The 19,198-nt window shown below is 40.3% G+C and overlaps 1 long non-coding RNA gene across 1 annotated transcript; it reads left to right on the top strand.

Annotated features, from left to right (window-relative positions):
- Positions 1 to 714: 714 nt before the first annotated feature.
- On the top strand, positions 715 to 18,973 carry LOC130574984 (uncharacterized). The gene is made up of 4 exons (XR_008965501.1): positions 715 to 1,163; positions 15,947 to 16,065; positions 16,629 to 16,697; positions 18,638 to 18,973. It is a non-coding gene; the product is annotated as an uncharacterized LOC130574984 (long non-coding RNA).
- The last annotated feature ends 225 nt before the right edge of the window (positions 18,974 to 19,198 follow it).

The raw sequence follows: 19,198 nt of genomic DNA, 5'->3' as shown, positions 1-19,198 counted from the left end.
CCTTTCCACTCCAGCTACTGAAACTTCTCTCGACTTTCTAGGAGGAGACCTCGCTGGGAGCTGGGTTAGCTCTCTGTTCTGAGATGCCCAGCACTCCAGTTCAGGGAAGTGACCTCTGCATGGCTCTAAGGTGCTCCCAAAGTGCACCAGGAGTGGGACAGCTGGGAGGAGTCTGGGGTCGCACCAGCCGGGAGGGAGAGGAGAGAGTTCCTCCATCTCTGGGAGTCAGCAGTCATGCTTGCAGGGAGGTGGAGAGGGGGATTTACCTCCACAGCTGTCTCAGTGTGCTCTGGTGTATCAGTCATCCTTGCTCATGGGTCTCCAAAGGGACTGGATCCATACTGGACTGCAGCCAGGAGGGCTGAGCTCCCCTGGTGTCATGAGGTGACACTGTCCCCACTGCTGCACACCCCCTGGCTCATTCCTTTTGGGCTGACTCCAGGAACTTTTGCTGCACACCAAACCCCTGTGGAGCTCTGGGATCTCAGGCAATGCTGCAAGACTGACCCAAACTGTTGTGAGCATGCCGTTATCCCCTCACAGAGGTGCTTTGTTTATTCTGCTTGGAGGCCTGGAAGAAATGCTCCTGGCAGAAACYCCTTTTATATGGACTTAYTTTGGCCTGTAAAAAGTGCATCTCRAGCAAGAGGTTTCCAGTTGCTTRCYGTAGCCCTGTAGTCAAAACCTCAGACCTTTTCTACCAGGTCCCTGGTCCTGGGAAAAGAGTCAAACCTGCTGCCTGTTGTTGGCTGAACAAATCCTTTCTTATTCCAGCCAGAGCCATCCAGGTCTCCTGGCCTGCCTTGACCCCGCRCTCCTCAAACCATTATTGCAACAGCGACAAGGGAAGATTGAGGCCAGCTGTCTGAGAGTGGCCAAAGCAAACGAGGAGGTGGCAACGTGTGCTGGGGCCCCAGAGCCAAAACCTCTGTGTGCAGCCTGCAGGGAGCCAGGGAATGGGTGCAGGGCTGCAGCCATCCCCTAGCGGACCTGGAGCCAGCAGCTGGAATCCTTGCCACCTTGCTGGAATCCAGCCACAAGGGAGGACTCGGAGCAGGTCAGTCCCTGGAGTCCTCTGCTGAGTAGTTTATTGATGTCTTGGTTAACCACTTGCGGTAGGAGCCAAGTCTGTCTGTGAAATGCACTGCTCTGGAGCTGCCAGTGTAAGTACCTTCTGTCACCAGGGGAGGGAAAGAAGGATGGGGGAGAAAGGAAGAGCATATGTTCTTGCTTTTAGTCCTGCTGCTTAGCATGAGGGAGTGGGAGGCATGTGTGTGCTGGAGTGAAGGCTTTTTTGACTACATTCGTTATTGCTATGAAATGAATGTTTTTTTTCCAAGTAAAGCATACAGTGCCTAATGTCTTGCACGGCATTGGACACAGCAAAACTCAATGTCCTCAAATACCTCAAGAAAATTTCCTTAAATGTTAAGCCTTGACTCCCCTCCAGCTGAAGATTCTTGGGCCAGCCCCATCCACATCTGTAATGAAATGTCAGCCCTTCAGTGATGTCTTTTCACATGAGCTTCTAGCAAATTCTCCTCTGCAGCCTTTGCAGTTTTGTCCTTGAACATCTGAAAGAAATAGTTTTACAGATGTAGCTGGCACATATTTGCTTGTACCTCAGTCCTCTGGTTAAAAATTGCTAGTGGGTGTGGACAGCCTTGTCATCCTGGATGTTCCTGTCTTCCCCTGGCTCACCTTCACTACTGAATAATCTGCAGCCTTTCATCTGTCAGAAAGGAAGTGTTGTGAAACTCCCTGTGCCACCTCCAAGCTGGCTCCTCAGCTAATGAAAAGGGGAGTGTCTCCATGTTCCTGTGTGTTGACTAAGTAAATCTAGAAATGAACCTTTAGCTATCACTGCATTCCTTAATGGTTTTGTTTTTTTTTTTTAATTTAAGTGTGTATGTGTGTGCATGTATGTGTGTGATTCTCTGTTGAAACATAGGAAATGTTGATAGTAAGTAGTGCTAAAAAGGAGACCATGTCCTTGTGATTGTTTTAGGAAATGAAATGATTTTGTGAGCACAAGAATAAATATTGGTTAGAACACTACAGTGCTTTGCTCATAAAAAGCACAAAATTGGGTTGTTCAGGAGATGAATTAAGCCTGCAAGTTCAGCATTAGCTAACAAAAATAATAGATAAATAAGGATAAAACAATTGTTCTCAAGCACCTGCTCTTCGACTGAAAATATAACTGAAGATATTTGTGCTTGTCACTGAAGCGAGAAGGTCACTCATGAGCAAGCGTAGATTGAACTGAGATGGCCGAGGCAGTTATTGCATCTATGTGTCCTCCCCATTTCCCTGCTGGTGGTCAGCATCTTGCTGAAATGCTAGTGAAGCTGATCCTGAACTGCTCAAAGTCCGAACCAAAGTCTATTTTCGTGTGCCTTTCTGCAAACTGCAGTGCCTGTGGGTCATTTTGTTGGGCTGCCCCAGTGTCAGGGCTGGCAATGTCTGTCTGTGAGCAGTAACTGCTCCAGCCATCACACTGGTGTGTGAGATGGAGGTGTTAATCGACTAATTTTAATTTACAGCAGCTGAAGATGTGGTCTTACCTCCTTTGCTTTCTAAAGTCATGTGTGGTTCTGGTGGGGAGATGCAATTTGGCCACAAGTGCGGGAGAACCAAATGATTAGATCTGATCTGTAGGTAAATAAATATCCATCAATAACTCAGCCTCTGTTGTCTACTCCAAACTTGTTTCTTTGTACAGAGACCACTGACTTTAATAACTAAGGTTCAGCCTCTGGCTGTTTGAATAAGATCCTGAGTGAGTTTTTTCATAATCACTGCAGCTTTGGAATCTTCCCTCTGGGACCATTCAGTTCTAGAAATTCCATTCAGCATTCAGAAAATCTCGGTTATTCTCAAGCAATAGATGTGTATGAAACACACAGGCAGTGAATGATACAAACCCACAGGCCTGAGTAGCTGTTTGGTCCCCTTTTTTGCCTGACCAGTGTCCTATCCTGATGACACATGGGGACATCTAATGGTTGACTAATAGACCACAAGGAAATTTCCCATTGTATGTCTTGGTTGATGTTTTTACCAGAATTGGTTTTCTCTCTTCTTTGCTACTTCTCATCTTTAAAAAATTGTCAGTTTTACTGATTATCTTAATTGACTCACTTTTAGGGGCAAACTGTAATCATCAGCTGTAATTTCAATCTAGGCAGCAAACTCTCTTCTAAGCAGAAATAAGAGAGAAATCTAAGGATACTCATCTGCCTAATTTAACAAGAAAGATACAGGGATCTGACTTGACTGTGAAACAGAAATCTTTTCAGCAGAGATGTTGATGAACTCTGCTCAGACTAGCACAGAAAGAATTAATCAGAAACAAGGGCTCTAAACTGAATGAAAATTTTGCCACCTAAATAGGTGTTTTTGCTTGTTTTGTTTTGTTGTGGTTGGGTATTTTTTTGTTTGTTTTTTAATTTTATTTTTAGTCTGGGATAGAGCCCTGAAGGAAAAACTGAATCTTGCATTTCTTGACATTTTCAAATTAGGCCTGTATGCATTTTTACGAGATGAGCTTTAGTCAAACCTAAACTCCTACACTCAACCCAAGAGTGTAGTATGTGGTTTAATGGAGAATGTCATCCAAGAAGCCAGGCTTAATCTTTTAATGGGGCTGTCTGGATTTAAATTTATGAAGAAATATTTGGTGTCTTGGTGTGCTTGCAAGACTCTCCTGACTGCTGTCGTGGTTGGCACATAGTTTTGTAGTTCCTTTGACTACAGTCAAAAGTTTCTTGTCTTTTTGCTTTGATGGAACTCTTTATATTAGGGGATTCTGTCTTTTTGTGCTCAGCTTTAGGTTCTTCTCTTGCCCTTCTCTGATACTGCAACTCAACCATTTTTTTTTCCCAGAAGAAATGAAGGCTAGAGAAGTCCARATGTACTCAGGACAATACAATCTTCTTTCTGCTTTGGTTCTTGTACATCCTAAATCTGCACGTGGTGTCTGGATGTTGCCCTACAGAAGTCTGTAACTACTGAAAGAATTCCTACATAGCTCATCAAATTTTGTCTCCAGATCTTTAAACTGTGAGGAATCCTTCAGGTTATCACAGTTGCAGGTTACACAACATATGTGAATGTTCTGCTATGACTTGGGGAGACAATCACTTGGCTCATTACCCATTGGAAAGCAGAATTATTAATAATGTTAAATCAAATATAACCTAATCTAAAGGCGTAGCTGATGATGTGCTTATCAACATACTTTGCTGATTTTTATCAGGTGGAAAGTGGTATCTTCAAAGATTAAAGGAAAGAAAAAGAAATCTTAATACTCAGTGATGAAAGTATTGGTGSCACCAGTGCAATCTGCAGACCTAATACAATATTATTTTGGAAAATGAATTTGCTGTTTCACAGTATTAGTGAGCATGCTTGAAGTTTTAATTTTGAACAGAATACCTTGTGTGGTTCATCCCCTTCAACCCTAATCTGGCTTTTGCATGGCTGAAAAAAAATCTTCACACCAGCACGGAGCCAAACAGAGATGCCAGGCTCCAGAGAGGTGCAGGAATCCATCTGGGAAGAGGAGGTTTTATGGTCAGGCCCTGCAATTAGGGTGATTTGTCAACGGGTAGCAGGAAATGAAGCCTGATTATGGGATCCTGATAGCAAGAAATCAGAAAACGAGCTCAGATTTAGGGATCTGCTTTTCTGTCTCCCTGAAGAACTCAACTGCCATTGCCTGAGCCAGGCTGGAAATGAACATGTGAAAGCAGTGTATTACAGAGCAGAGGGTGGTGTCTCAAATAGAGGCCAAAGCTGAAGCTGTTGATGGAAAAATTGATTTATTTAATGTATGTTAAGGGAGAAGAAGCTTTTTTTATCTGAGGTATTTAAAACTAATGTAAATAGATRCATATATTTTGATCTCCTGATTTGCCAGTGCAAGGAGTGGCAAACAGTAGATTACTAAAATAAAGWGGGATTAAGTTGGATTAAGTAGAARTGCTATTTATAACATTTTCAAARGACTTCCATCCTTATGTCCTGTGGAAAAGAAGAAACCTGTTCAGTCACTGGATGAAGGTGGAAATCATGACTATCTGGAGCTGTGATTGTTGATGATGTTTGTTGGTTTGATTTTTAACCATGTGATTAACAAAGCTTGAGATGGGAGCAAAGCCTTCATTTTTTCAGTTGCATTCAGAAATTAAAAGCATTAATGACTGCCACGTAAGAGCAATTTGACATGCACTTTATGCAGGGTCAGATAATGATATTTTTTCTGGAGGGCTRGTTCTTTCATTACTAACATACCAAACATACCAAACATCTCATTCATACTGGAATATGTGACTAAAACACACAGAATCATGCCAGGAAGGGGCTTTTGTAGCTAACACCTAGGTAACATCAATTTGAGGAAGGAAAAAGATTAACTGGAACCAAATCACAGATTTCTCCCTAGRGAATGCAATCAAGTATGGCATTTTTGGGGTTAAAGTATTTGTGAAATRCAAAGGTGGCAAATTTGATTCAGTAGGCTTTGATGGTGCAGAGCTGCACAGGTTTTTGCCTATGCACTGGTTCAACTTCAAACCTGACAGAGCTGAGATCTGACAAYGCACCTTGGATTTTTTCCCTCTGACTGCACATCCTTGGCTTCATTTTCCCCAAGAAACTTTCCTCACAGAAGAGGACCTAATCCACCTTCTCCCATTAGGTAATGCCTGGCCTCACAGAGGTTTTCAGTGAGCAAAGCAAGGTACTTGTGCAAAATATTTATAACAGGACCTGAAACTTGAAAATCCACTTACTTCTTTTATTAATCCTCATTACAACTGAGTTGGTTTTGCACTTGATTTTGAAGTTTGCTTTSTTTAATCCATGTCTCTGTCCAGTGCCTGCTTTTACTGGACTATGGGAACACCTTTTATATGTGAAAAGCAAAGGCAAAGTAGAGAAAGGCAATGTAATTTAAAGYTGTATATGAGACTTGTATTCAACTCCCTGTTCTGTAATAGGTTTTGTAAATTCTGTGCCAACACTCTATCTACTGATTAACCTTCCTCTTTGAGCCAACCCTTATTTCTTTGACTGAGTGCTGCTCAAAAGTGTTGCTTTTATTTGAAATATCTATGAGTGAGCACCYATTTTAATTGAAATGGGAAAAGAAATTCAAGTTCTCTCACAATTCATCTTTAAAGTGATTCTCCATTTCCTGAGGCCAAAGGAAGTAGAAAAAAACATTAGGCCTTTCTGCCTAAAATTTGCTTCTCAAATTCTGTCCTTTTACAGATAAAAGACMCTCTGGTTCTCTCTTCTGTGCCACACAATGAAAAATTTCCTTAAGAAATCCTATGAGGTTTTTTTTTTTTTTTTTTTCTTGCCCCACATTCTTTTTGTCTTACACACCCTGGATTAAATGTGCAAAGACAGAGACACTTATAAAACCTTGCTTTGGCACAATAAAAATGGCAAATCCCTGCAAAGTGGGCAGCAAATATTTTCCTTATGCAATAGCTGTAAAGGATGTAAACTGTTGCCATCAGCACAAATGATGCAGTTGCCACCCTTGTTTAGAGTTCCTGAAACACAAACCTTTTCACCATCCCCCTACATTTCAGAGAGCCAAGTGTTTTCTCAGAGGTTTTTGCAGCAATTCCAGAACAATTTGTGTCAGTGGAAATGCTGTGGTGGGATGAACACAGTGCTCCAGCCAGAGTCAGCACTTGGAGTCATGAGGACCAAAATAATTCTGGGTTTCTCTGCCACCAGCATAGAGARGAAAGTGCCATGGGGAGCAGTTCTGACTTTTTCCATCTCCACTAAATACAGGCAGAGTCTTCAGCCTCTGTGAGATGGGATGAATCCAAACCTTGCTGCTTCTGTGAGTGCAGTTACTAATCCTGTGTCCATCAGCTAGATGAAAAGTGCTCTAAGTGGAAGGAAAGCTCTTTGTATCCCAAGTCTTAAAAAGACAGTAAATTCTTCTGTGTACCTTAACTTATTTTCTAGATTTTAGAACAGGCTTCCTAGCCTTGTTTTCAAGGAAAAAGAGGCATGTGCTACAATGCATTGCTTAAGTGGGTCCATATGTCTTATGGTACATTTTGGACCTGTTTGCTCACTCTGATCATAGTGGAAGGGAACAAAACTCCAAACATAGCAAGGTTTTTCTAAGTATAGTGAAATTAGTTTTTAATAGATTTTAAAGATTAAAAACAAAAAGATTTTTTAAGATTTTTTTTAAAAAAAATCCTGTATGTGCTCTCAGCTGTGGGAGAAGGAGAGAATTCAGCCTGGTGAGGGCTCCTGTAGGCACCTCAGACATGGGAAAACTTCACCCACATCTTTGGTCAGGGGCAGCAATGAGAGCCAGCCACAAGGTRCAGATGCCTCAGAAATCAGCCCTCAGGAGCACTGGGGCTCATGCTGATACACTTGAACCAAAGGAAGATGTCTAACATCTCTGTCTCCTGTCCTTAAATATGGCCATATGTGTCAGGACCTGCAGGTTAGATCTTCTTAGAGAAGATCTGGGATTAACAACAYAGCAAGTGAAGGGKAGTTGAGAGGTCCAATCRAGATATGAATTTTCCRTCTTCCTATGAATGTTTGCTCACTRTTTAAATSCACTGAAACAGCCTTGAGTAGCATGAGATCAACCCGGGGTCAGGGTAAGCCTCACACATGGGTGGGTCCCAGAACTGTGTGCATCTTGGCTAGTTTTCAGCACAGTTTCAGCAATTTACTCCCAATTCATTGATGGATATCAATTGAAGAGAAAACCTGAAGTATGCCCTGCAGAGTTGCTGCCTCTGTCTTTCCTGCTCCACTAACTTGTAGTCTTCTTTCTATGGAAATATTTCTCATAACGACTTTTTCTAAGGGCTGTCCTTCTAAATTGGGCAGGAAAAGCCTACATAAGCACTAAACCAGTTATTTTCTGCAGCAAGTTCTGGCACTTTCCTCCAGCCAGAATGAGTATTATTATTTCTGGTTATATTTTCCCTAAGCTTTTCTTGGTTTGTGTTCTCAGATGTAAAAATGCTGTCAAGCAGAGGGAACCCAACAAAACCCTGTTCTGTGGCAAAGAAAGGACTAAATGCTGGCAGTGATGTCTGAGATGGGTTTGATGCAGATGCTTTTAATCTGGTGTTTGGAATATCCCACATACAACAAGGAACAAATCCCACAAAGGGAAAGTATGTCTCTTTAAACTACATATAAAAACATAAGAKCCAAAAAGATGTGTGATATACAAGTCATGAGCCATGAGTGAAACTTTAGAATTTTAGAACTATTTAAAACTCTTGTAAATGTTCAAACTGTWGACTCAGGGTTATTTATATTTTGAATTTTGCTTCTTTTACARAGGGCAAATTTTGTTTTAGACATAGAGTGGAAAGTGATCTCCCAGTACACGAAATCTGTTCCCATGCTGTTGGATGCAAATATGCCATGAAAACATATTTACTCGATTTATCAAGTTCCACAATAATTCTGTTTTTGCTTTGTTTTTTTTCCTATGGAAACTTCYAGAAATTAATTTATCTGATAGATTTTTTTCTTCCAGGTTCCAAGTTGACTGTATTCGTGGCTGGTGTGTACTCAATTCCCTCCTGAGTCAACAAAGTCCTTCAGCTTTAATGTCTTTTTTCACACCATACTTCAGACCTACAGTTATAAGGAAAAAAAGTTGTATTCCTGACAATCTGCTTTATTGGACTGAGGAAAAAAAAAGTATGTTTTCCTGTCCACTCCCATTTTAATTTGCTTTGAAAATGTGTGGCTGGAATTGTACATATATTCTTACATTTTGGTATGATGGCTTTAATTCCTCTTCATTTTTTCCTTCAAATACCACGTCCCATAATAGTTTAGGACTGCATTATCCTTCTTCATAGTTAAAACATAATGGTTGCCTATAGTTCTCTGCTGACTGTATACACAAAATATTTTGTYTCTGTTTCCTTAGCTCCTATTCATGACTAATATTGCTGGTGTTGATTCCCAGCTGTGGGACCTTGCATTTAATTCTATTGCATTCCAGTCCATTTTTATTATTCCAGGTTCTCTTGTTCTCCTTATGTGATAGTCTTTTAACTMTCATTCAAGGACATGACAGTTAAATCATCTCCTTGTATGATGCACTGTGTAAGCAGTGCCTCCTATCTCCACATCAGCAATTCCTGAGTTAAAATATTCTCTCTTGGGGTTGATGATCTCCACTCTATCTGCTTTTTTCAAATTTTCTGTTTACCACAGGCTCTTGTTTTTTCTCCCAAAAGAGCAAATGAAGGCGTGCAAACCCTAACTTTTTTCATTTTGTCTTTTGCTCAATTTGGATCATTTTCAAGGTGGCAGCTACATGCTAAATGTTGTCTGTTGTTCTGGAGAGTATCACAGCACGATTGCACCTTCTTGTTGAACGTGCCTGTTTGTTCTCACAGATAGGGAATATCTGTTTATCTAGACAAGGAAGGAGGAAAGGGAAGGACTTTGGAGCACCGGCCTCTCCCCATGCAGGGCACATCAGGCTGCTTTCCAAGGGGCTGCAAGAGCACGCCTCTCACTCCAGCCTTTATCCTGAGACTGTGGTGGGTACCTCTGCTGGGATTTTAAAGAAAGTATCCTTCACATGTTCGGACCATAGAATCATAAAACAATTTGGTTGGRAAAGGACCTTTAAAGATGATCTAGTTCAACCCTGCTGCCATTAGGTTGCTCAGAGCCCCACCCARTCTGATCYTAARTGTTTCCAGGGATGAGGRATCTATCACCTGTCTGGACAACCTGTTCCAGTGCTTTACCACCCTCATTGTAAAAAAAATTCTTCCTTMTATCYRGTCTAAATTAACCCTCCTGCAGTTTAAAACCACTACCCTTTGTCCTATCACAACAGGCCSTATCACAAGTTTGTTCYCAAAGATRTAAAGATTATTACTGCATAATGGGATCCCAATATGTTGGTTGTGCACTGCAACATCAAATTGCCACAAAGTTAGCTCGTTTTCTTTCCCTGCCTATAAATCATGTTCTTTTCATGGCACAGCTGTGTGCAAACATGCACTTTGTCTGATAATTTTTTGGTGGCTGTAGCAACATGTCCCTGCCACAGAAACTACACAAACATAACCTTGTCACTCTCTGATGCTGTGTCACCATGAACTTTCTGTAAATCCAGCAGTCACTCATCATATTTTTATGTGAGRTTTGGTTTCCTTCTCTTCCTTCTTCCCAGATTTTGCACATTTCCAAGCTTATATATGCATTGTCCCTCCTTTTCTTTGGGTTTGTGGTAACTCCATAATTGAACCCGAGACTGCCRTGTAGCTGTACAATGTCGAGAGCTTGTGTAACCCCTGGTGTGCTGCCAAAGCTTCTAGGTGTTACTGAGCTACAAAGGAAAAGAGATAACGATGGTGTGGGAGGCAAGAAAAATGTATGATGCGGACAAAATTTCCCTCTCTTTTGTATTAGCCTGAATCTGTGTTAAAAGCAGCAAATGTAGAAAGAGTTTTTATGCTCATGTGGGAAACAAACTGAAGACCAGAATTTTTTGTGAGTTTGGGTTCGATGGCAAAGTAGTGAATGGCTGCAAATGCATCTGGTTTTTGAATGAAGATGGTCCTGATGAATGCTCCACAGCATCAGCTGCATTGAGCACATTAACCTCAGTACCAGGGGGATGTTGCAAACRCACTGAGCCTCATCTAAAAGCAGCTTCACTTAATAGATAAACCATGTTATTGGAGGAAAAGATCTCTTTTATCACAGACTCAATCCTGCTTCCTGCTGCACCTAGCAGCTTCCTTTAGATAAATGGCATGATCTGAAGGGATGGGAACCAGGTTGTGTRTTTGGAGTAGGAATGAGAGTGACCTTCTTTCCCAGAAGGAAACCTTGCAAACCACACAGGAGCAATAGTGTGGGACAGTCTTTCCCATTAACATGGGCTTGAGATTTACATGCCCTGGCTATTTTGGTTGTCTTGCATACTACTCTATCCACAGATAATATCCTTATCCTTCTTTCTGCTTAATTCAGTCACTGTTTTTCCAATTCCTGACCAACTTTCCTGCCTGCAGCTCTCTACAACACAGATGGCTGGTACCACTGTAAAACTGATAGCTGTGAGATCAGGTTATAATTCCTGCAGACATTTTCTGAGGTTAATATAGGTGTGAACCACAATTTCTGGGAAGTCCTTGAAATAAAGTACACTGTGAGGTTCTTAAGTCATCTTCCCGCCTTTTTTTCAAAGGGTTTTGTGGCTGGCAGCCTCCTGTTAATCTGCTCTGTTTGAACTCCAGCAACAYACAAGCCAACAAAGGCAATTAAAGTCTGCAGTAATGATCAACTCTGGGAAATGATCGGCATGGATTAAAGCAAATCTAAGGGGTAATTGCTTGGCAACAAGTTCCATAACCCTGAGTGTTAAGTACAGGAGGGGACTTTGAAACCCTGGTAATTACATCAGAAAACCTGTTTGTATAATGAACATTGTTCTTTTAGCTTGATTGAACTGAAAAAAAAAAAAGTTATTCTTTTAAAAGAATCCAGTTTTTTGTTTGCAGGAGATTTTATCTACCTGAGATACTGCTACAACTTTATTGCCAAAATATGTGGGTATATCACAATCTTTGATGTATTCAGCCTTAGACAGGGAAGTGCTRCTCTCCTTTACTGTGAGAAGAGGAGGATAAGGTACACAGACTTTTCCATACACCCAAATGGGCATAGGAAGTTCGTGGAAAGATTTCACTCGACCCAGGTGGGAAGTCCTGAATATCCAGCTTCTGAATTTCCAGTTTTATTTGTGCCTGTGTGTGTTGTTATTTCTTTCCTTTACCTTTGCTTCTGGTGAGTACGGAGGGGAAGCCTGTGGTCACCGTTAAACAGCACTGAGATTTATTGCTCTCTTATGCAACACTCAGTGTGCACCATCAAGGGAGTTGCTCACGAGGGTCACTAACATTACACTGATAAAGAAAAACACAGATTATGCCCTGAGAAGGAAGACAAAGTTTGTATTCAAACCAAAAGTAGGAGGCAGAGGTGAGGAGGAAAGGAGATTGAACCCTGTTCATATAGACCAGCCCTCTGATCATTCCCATTTGGGTTCTCTGTAGAACTGAGAGCTCACTCACAGGCAGATTGAGGTGGAATGGCCACTGCCCCTTTTGCCAGAATCAGCTGGACAGGCCAATCACAGAGATCAGGACAGCAGGAAGGTTTCTGGACAATCATCTTTATGATATACACATGGCATCATAAGGGTGGTTTGGGTTTTTTTGTTTGTATTGTTTGTTTCTGTTTTCTTCAGTTGTCTTATACCTAAACTGTAGGATGGAGGCAAATAACTTTATCTCTTAAACATACTCATGCTGTGCCAGCATGGAGTTTGTATTTCCTGAGCCACTTGGGTTATTTGCAAGTAACCTCTTGCTGTGCTCTCCTGGTTCATTTTTGAAGAGGTGATTTATGACCAGTTGGGTTAGTAGAGGATGAGCTGGTATGTGCCTATGTGTCCTGTGCCCCTAAATCATATTTTTAAGAAAGAATTATCAGGCACACGAGTCTTACTTAGGCMCACTGACATGAATAATATTTAAAGATTTTTACACATTGGTTCTCAAATGGCTATGCATGCATTAGAAGGACCCTCAGCTGAGAATTTCAGTAAAATTTTCCAGTGTGGGAAAGGTTCAGATTAAATAAAGATGTGAAAGTGAACTCTATTATGCTTGGACCTCAGTGTGGGTTCTCTAGTGATGGAGAGCTAAGAACATCTCACAGATCAGGGTGAGGTCCATGATATTTGGATCTCCACATCATGAACATCTAAAATAGCCAAGGGAGATCTAATCAAAGCAGTTAATAGAACTGGAAAGATGCAATTAAGAATGTAGGAAACTAATGAGGTAAATTGTGTCACCATCTTCATTAATTTGTTTGCCTAATTCTTTGCTGCATGCAAAGACACCTTCAGGTGACCTGTCCAGATACAGACRCATACTCTGGTAGATACACATCAGCTTTAGTGAATTTCAACTCCAGAATTCTGTTTTGTTCATTTTTTTTGTTTCTGCTTGTGGGTTTTAAAAACATTTTTGTCTGTTATGTACATATTTAGATGTCTGGGGGGATAATTAGGGACTTGTTGATTTGGTCACTCGGTGAATTATCATTTATGGCATGTTTGTTTGTTTTTGTCTGYTGTTTAGTTTTGTTTGCTTGGTTTGTTTTAATTGTTTTTTGTTGTTTAAATGTTTTCCAAGCACCATGTTCAGCTTTCCCAGGAGAAGCTGTTCCAGGAAACAAACTACAATCTACTAATTTTCATAATCACAAAATTAATAGCTTGTTTGATGTTTTAAGTATCCCCATAGTTTTCCGCAGCTGATAATGTATTAAGCCCAAGACACAATGGTGGTGTGCATGTCAGGAACCTTTCAATATGTATTATTTAAAAACATTTTAAAGATACAAGGCCACTTGTAAACAGTATTTTTTTTTTAACAGTATTACAAGTAAATCTCCAGATAAATGCAAATAATTCCTCAGTGGTGTTTGGGTGGCATTTTTCATCCCTCTATGATTTCTTCATCTGCAGCTCCAAAAGCGAAGTTTTCATTGGCCTGGTGATCTTTTGTAAAGGCTGTGATTGAGCCACCCACCCCCAAAGATGTACAGGATTCTTGTGATAGCAGGAGCAGCAATTGCTCCTTGATGTTGTTTTGGGTTGGAGTTTCACTGGTTGTGTGCCAGCAGAAGGCTGTGCATGGGGAACAGCTAAAGGGTGATACATTTTCTCGTGGAGGAGTTTAAAGAGCAGAGAGAGAGAGAGATCAGACAAAAAAAAGAAACCTGATCTTTGCTGAGGGCAAGTGCAGATGAGAATTTTTCTTCCAAAATTAACTGATTGCCAGATCATTTGAGTTAATTCATGTATTAGATAAAGGCAACACAGATACTTCTCTAACATTTATTCCAGGAGTGAGGGGGGTCTGTGTTACCTTATTGGAATGGTAGCTCCAGTTCATTTTACTCTGCAAATGCTCTACTGAAGTTAATATAGAAGTAAAATCACCAATTAGATGTTATCCTACAAAGTATTTCTAGAATGTGCTGTCTCCTGAAAACATTTTGTAGATGATATTCCACCTAAAGTAAAATTTTGTATTACATATTATCAAATTAGCCACATTYTCCTAAAATGAGCTGTCCTGCTGCTGATGCCTCTGACTCTATGTTTCCCATCTGCTCACCCTGTATCTGATGTCAGGTGTTTGTAGCTCTTGGGTGAGCAAGCTCAGATCACAGCTCAGACAACCAGGGAACAGTTTTCATGAGACCAGCGAGGCCAAGTGTCTCACCTCACAGCCTCAGTTTCCCTGAGGAGCGCTGCAGACGGAAGGTGGGAGGATGTTGTCACTTGGAAATGGGGACATGGCATCCCGTGTTCAGAGGGGATTTGGTGCCAGGCACAGCGCTGGCCATAGAGGTTCAACTCTGTCTCTGTGTGTCAGCCAGGGACTGATTTGTGAGGACCCTGGGAAAGCAAATTCCCTTTTCATGGCAGGGGAAAACTTGTGATATCCAACCCTATCTTTCTCATCTGGGAGATGAGAGGAGGCAGAGAGAAAGGCAAGAAATGGTGGGCACAGACCCAAGCTCTGGAGTGGCTTACCCTTATTCTAAAATCCTSTGGAGGAGCTTGTCCTTGGTTTAAAATCCTCTAGAGAAGCTTGTCCTTGATCTAAAATGCTGTTGGAACCGAGATCCTTCACACAGCCCTCTGCGAGGAGGGTGAGTCAATGAGATCCAGGCAAYGTCAACATGCAGAAAGACTTGATAGGAATTTGAGATTTTGAGGTGCTGAATCTCTCCTGAAATCACTAACTTCTGGGTAGATAAGGTTGCTCAGCGAATTCTGGCCCAAGGGAAATTTTGTAGAAGAAGCACCATGGGCAAAGCAGCAGAAAATTCCAAAACCAGATGGTGTTTGTTGCTTTATAGTGAAGCCAAACAGGAAAGAGGGGGAGAAACTGAGAAGGAATAAGTAGCATTATCTCAAGTCTTTCATCCAAATATCTCTTTATATGTTTGATTTTTTTTTTTTAAATGTATCTCCTTTGGTTTTATTTGATACTTCACTTTTTTCCCATCTCAGTTTTATTCTAGTATCTCTTTTGGTAGTGGAAGAGAGGGAGAGATAKTCAGTTCAGAATTATTTTTCTAGATTTAGGCTGAGCGGGCTAATTGTATCCCTGGGATTATTGTAGTAATTTTTTCAAAATTAATCTAGGAATGCATTTCCCCTGTACATGTATACATGACAAACATCGGTGGCTGATTAAAATATTAGTAAGAATTTCCTACTAATGTACACCCTCTCCCTTCTCTCCCCATCATGCTATCATTTTGTTAATTTGTGGAATTAATCTACTATTTTATASAAATTGTAAAGATTATGATTAAGGGTATAAAAAAGACAAATACTTTTAACTGCATCTCACTGGAAATCTTGGCAACTTTTCTTTCCTTGCTGTCATTAAACAGCCAGTGAGTTACAAAGCCAAAATTACACCTCAGCCTTTCACTTCAGCAATTAAAAAATCCTGAGTGAAATTACCCRTGTAAGATTAGAACCTCATATCTTAAAAAACACAAATATTCACCGCTGTCTAATCTTGTTTCAATATTGTGGTTAACATTTGGCCAGTACTTTTATATTTCCTCGAAAAGTCTATTTATAACAATATTTTGGTATTTTAAGGAATATCAGGTTGCCTTTGTGTAGATTTGTACTGCACTTTCAAAGACATAGCATGAGGAGTGATAGGTTTTTTGTTRGAAATTTTTGGTGAAACAAAAACTGTAAAATTTCTGTAGAAATGTTAAGTTTTCCTGAAAGTCTTGCTCGATTCTTTCCTCTGTTCTGTCTTAACTACAGACCAGTGAGCCTCACTTCTAGGGTGAATGGAATTCCATTGCATCTAGAGATGGCCCGTTTCTTCCTCCATTGGAGAGAACAGCATCAAAAATGATGTGATGATAATATTTTTTTGTTTGGTGAGTAACCATTAATCATCTCAGAAATACCAGGGAATTAATCAGATAGAATCCACACTTCCAGTTCCTGTGTGAGAATGAACAATATCAAGTCATAACCTCTTGACTTAACATGGTCAACTGCACATGGACCAAAGASAACATCAAGAAATTGACATCATCATCTGTTCTTTCAGTGGCTTGTGTAAAATAAATTGGTGATTTTAGTGAAGTGGCTGAGACATCACAAAACTCGTGACTTTTAATCAACTTAAAAGTAAATTAAAGGAATATTCCCCCCCTTCCTACTGACTTAGCAATAGGAGGCATAAAAACRTCATTGAAATAACCCTAGGATAGTCTGCTGGCAATATTGATGTGGAATTCAGCATTTATAGAGTTGTAAKATGTAGACATTTATTGAAGACTGGGAAGATTTTGAACCTCAGACATAAATCACGTCAGAATATCCAAACTGCAACAAAATAATGATCCTTGTGGCAGATATCTGAAAGCATCATCAGCAAAGCCAAGACRGCATCAGAGCTGTGATCCTAACTTTTCCATTTTACTTTATTTCTCAGAGGAATGGCAGGAACACTAAAGTTACTGGACTTGCCCCAGTGAAGGATTTGCCGCAGAGAGCACAAGAGGTGAATATTTTGTCAYTTATTAATCTAACTTACACCTCAGTTTTAGGAAGACAGGCATAAAAATGTTCATTAACTCCTCTCATTCTCAGATTAAATCATCAAGATAAATTTAAAAGAACTTTTAAATATGTTGTTTTCAAATTGTATATTTTCTATTACTGCATTTTGTAACCAAGAAGAAATTAAAATAAAAAAGCAATCTCTTCTTCTGAGGTTGATACAAAGCTGTCACTTGCAATTCAGGGAGACAGGATTAGTTTATTTATTTACAGATATACAACCAGTTAATTAAGCTTTATCTTATCTCCATTTTAATAACAGTTGTGGTTCTACAGTCTGTGTTTATGATTAAGTGTGAATGTTCAGCAATCCTAGAATCAGAGAACAATTGGAATGGATCTCTTTGGGCTGGGCTGCTGATTTGAAATATCTTGAAAATGAGTTGCAATATTAACTTGCAAAATTATCATTCGAAAGCTTTGCCTTGGCATATGCTYGCACAGTGTTATAAAGAGTTGTAACAAGAGCATTAAATTTTATCTTATCAGAGGGAGATCTCCCACATTTTCTAGAAAAGGATTTCCTGCCTAGCTAAAATTCTTAAAAAATTATTTTTCAGAAAAAAAAGCTATTTTGATTATATTTTCTATTTTAAATACAGAAAAGATKCAAAGAAATAGTTTTTGAATGGACAAAATCACAACACATAAAAGTGAAATTTCACATTACAGGATATAAGACATTCGATGTTCAGAAATCCAACATAAGACATGGGAGACTTGGGCTTGAAAAGTTTCCTTCCTTTTATAATACCAGTTTTGTGTTATTAATTATGGAGAAGGAATCTGTTAGCACATTGCTAATCTACCAGTGGAATAGATTGCTGCTTTGTTGAGAATTTGAGACCTTTTTTATCTTTTTATAACCTCTGAAATCGTGGTAACTAGTGTGGAAATCTGTATGAATTGTTCCTTTTCAATAGCAGATTYCTCTGTCCCTGGACAGAACCAATTGGACATTTGAACCAAGAGCCAGGATCCTGCAAACAGGTCAGCAGACTCCTTGAGAATGGTTGGAAATGTCCTACCATGTTGGATGAAATTGGGGCAAACTTTGGTTTCAGGTGTCATTTCTGTGAAGGGTTGGTGTCACTCCTCTTGGTTATAWGGCCTCAAGGTTAATGTTTGGACTTGATGACCTCAAAGATCTTCTCCAACCTGAAATTCTGTGATTCCTCCCTCTCACTGACGGTGGTCCCTGAGTCTCTTTCCTGTGAGATCATTAAGCCTACAGAAACTCCTATCTGGTCYTTCCTCCGAACCTACAGCACAGCTTGTGCTGGGCTGGTGAAGTGAATTGGTGAAAGGAGAGGCTCAGAGACATCAGGGCCAACATGAGATAAGAACAGGAGGAGGRTGAGGACAGCAYAGGGAGGAGAGGGAAGATGGGGAGAACCACAGTGTCACACCAAGGAATGTGTCAACAGTGRGATGTCAGGTTGGCTCACCCCAACTCATGCACCCTAAAACCTACTCCTCTGAACACGTGCCCTCAAGTCTTTTCCTTGCTCTTTTCAGTGCTCATATCAAAGTATAATTTTATTTTCTTTTTTTCTGAATGGTCCTTGACAGTGTCATAATCCCATGCACTAGCACCTCCAGAAAAAGCCATCAGGAAGGGCCATGCAAAGTTTTGCACTAAAATGCCAGAGGGAAAAAAACCAACAAGATTTTACAAGAACTGAAGTTTAAATGGGAGTTAAAATGTATTTATCACTCTCTAGTTGTATTTCAAAATCAGAGAAATCATCCAAAAGCAGCTTGTATTTTTTAGCAGCTCATTTCTGGCTGCRCTGGAGGAAACCTGGTGAAGAGAGGGATTGTTAAACTGTGTTAAGGGAATGCTGTTGTAAATGATTATCTTTGAATCCTCCTGGGCAGCTGAGAAGATAACACCCTCACAGGGGAGATGGAAAAGTGGAGTGAGAATTGGCAACGTTGACAGCTGAAACTCACAACTTAATCTGTTTGGTTAAACTGAGATGGTAAATTGCTTGCTGTGGTGTCTGCTGAGTGGTTCTGYGTCCACCTGGAGATGGTATTTGCTGCTGGAAGGGAAGGTGGGAAGCCAAGGGAATTGTGTCCGCAGCCAGCAASGCAGGATTTGGCTGAACTTGTCTGCTGGAGTCCTAAACAAAAGAAGACCTCCTAGATAACCAGGCTATGTAGTTTTCAAAGATTTATTTATAATTTTAATGGAAAAAAAAAAACCCCATAGGGCAGGAGATCAAGATCACTTGCATGAAAGCTGTAAGCAGCTTTTTTCTTAAGTAGGGTTTGGTTTCATTAATTCAAGGTGTTTACATTTTGCCACAGAGCKTTTACTCCCCAAACAGAGTATGCACAGACTGCTTCAAACATGAAGCTTACAACAGATGAAGACAGAGTATAGGAGGTGTGAAAGGTCATCCTTCAGTCAAAGATGATTTTAAAGTAAGCTAT

Source organism: Malurus melanocephalus, unplaced genomic scaffold (assembly GCF_030028575.1).
Source record: "Malurus melanocephalus ecotype Western Australia unplaced genomic scaffold, MMel_1.1 scaffold_3, whole genome shotgun sequence".
Taxonomy (NCBI): domain Eukaryota; kingdom Metazoa; phylum Chordata; class Aves; order Passeriformes; family Maluridae; genus Malurus; species Malurus melanocephalus.
The sequence above is the reverse complement of the archived record's forward strand: the minus strand, read 5'-3'. Positions and strand labels throughout refer to the sequence as shown.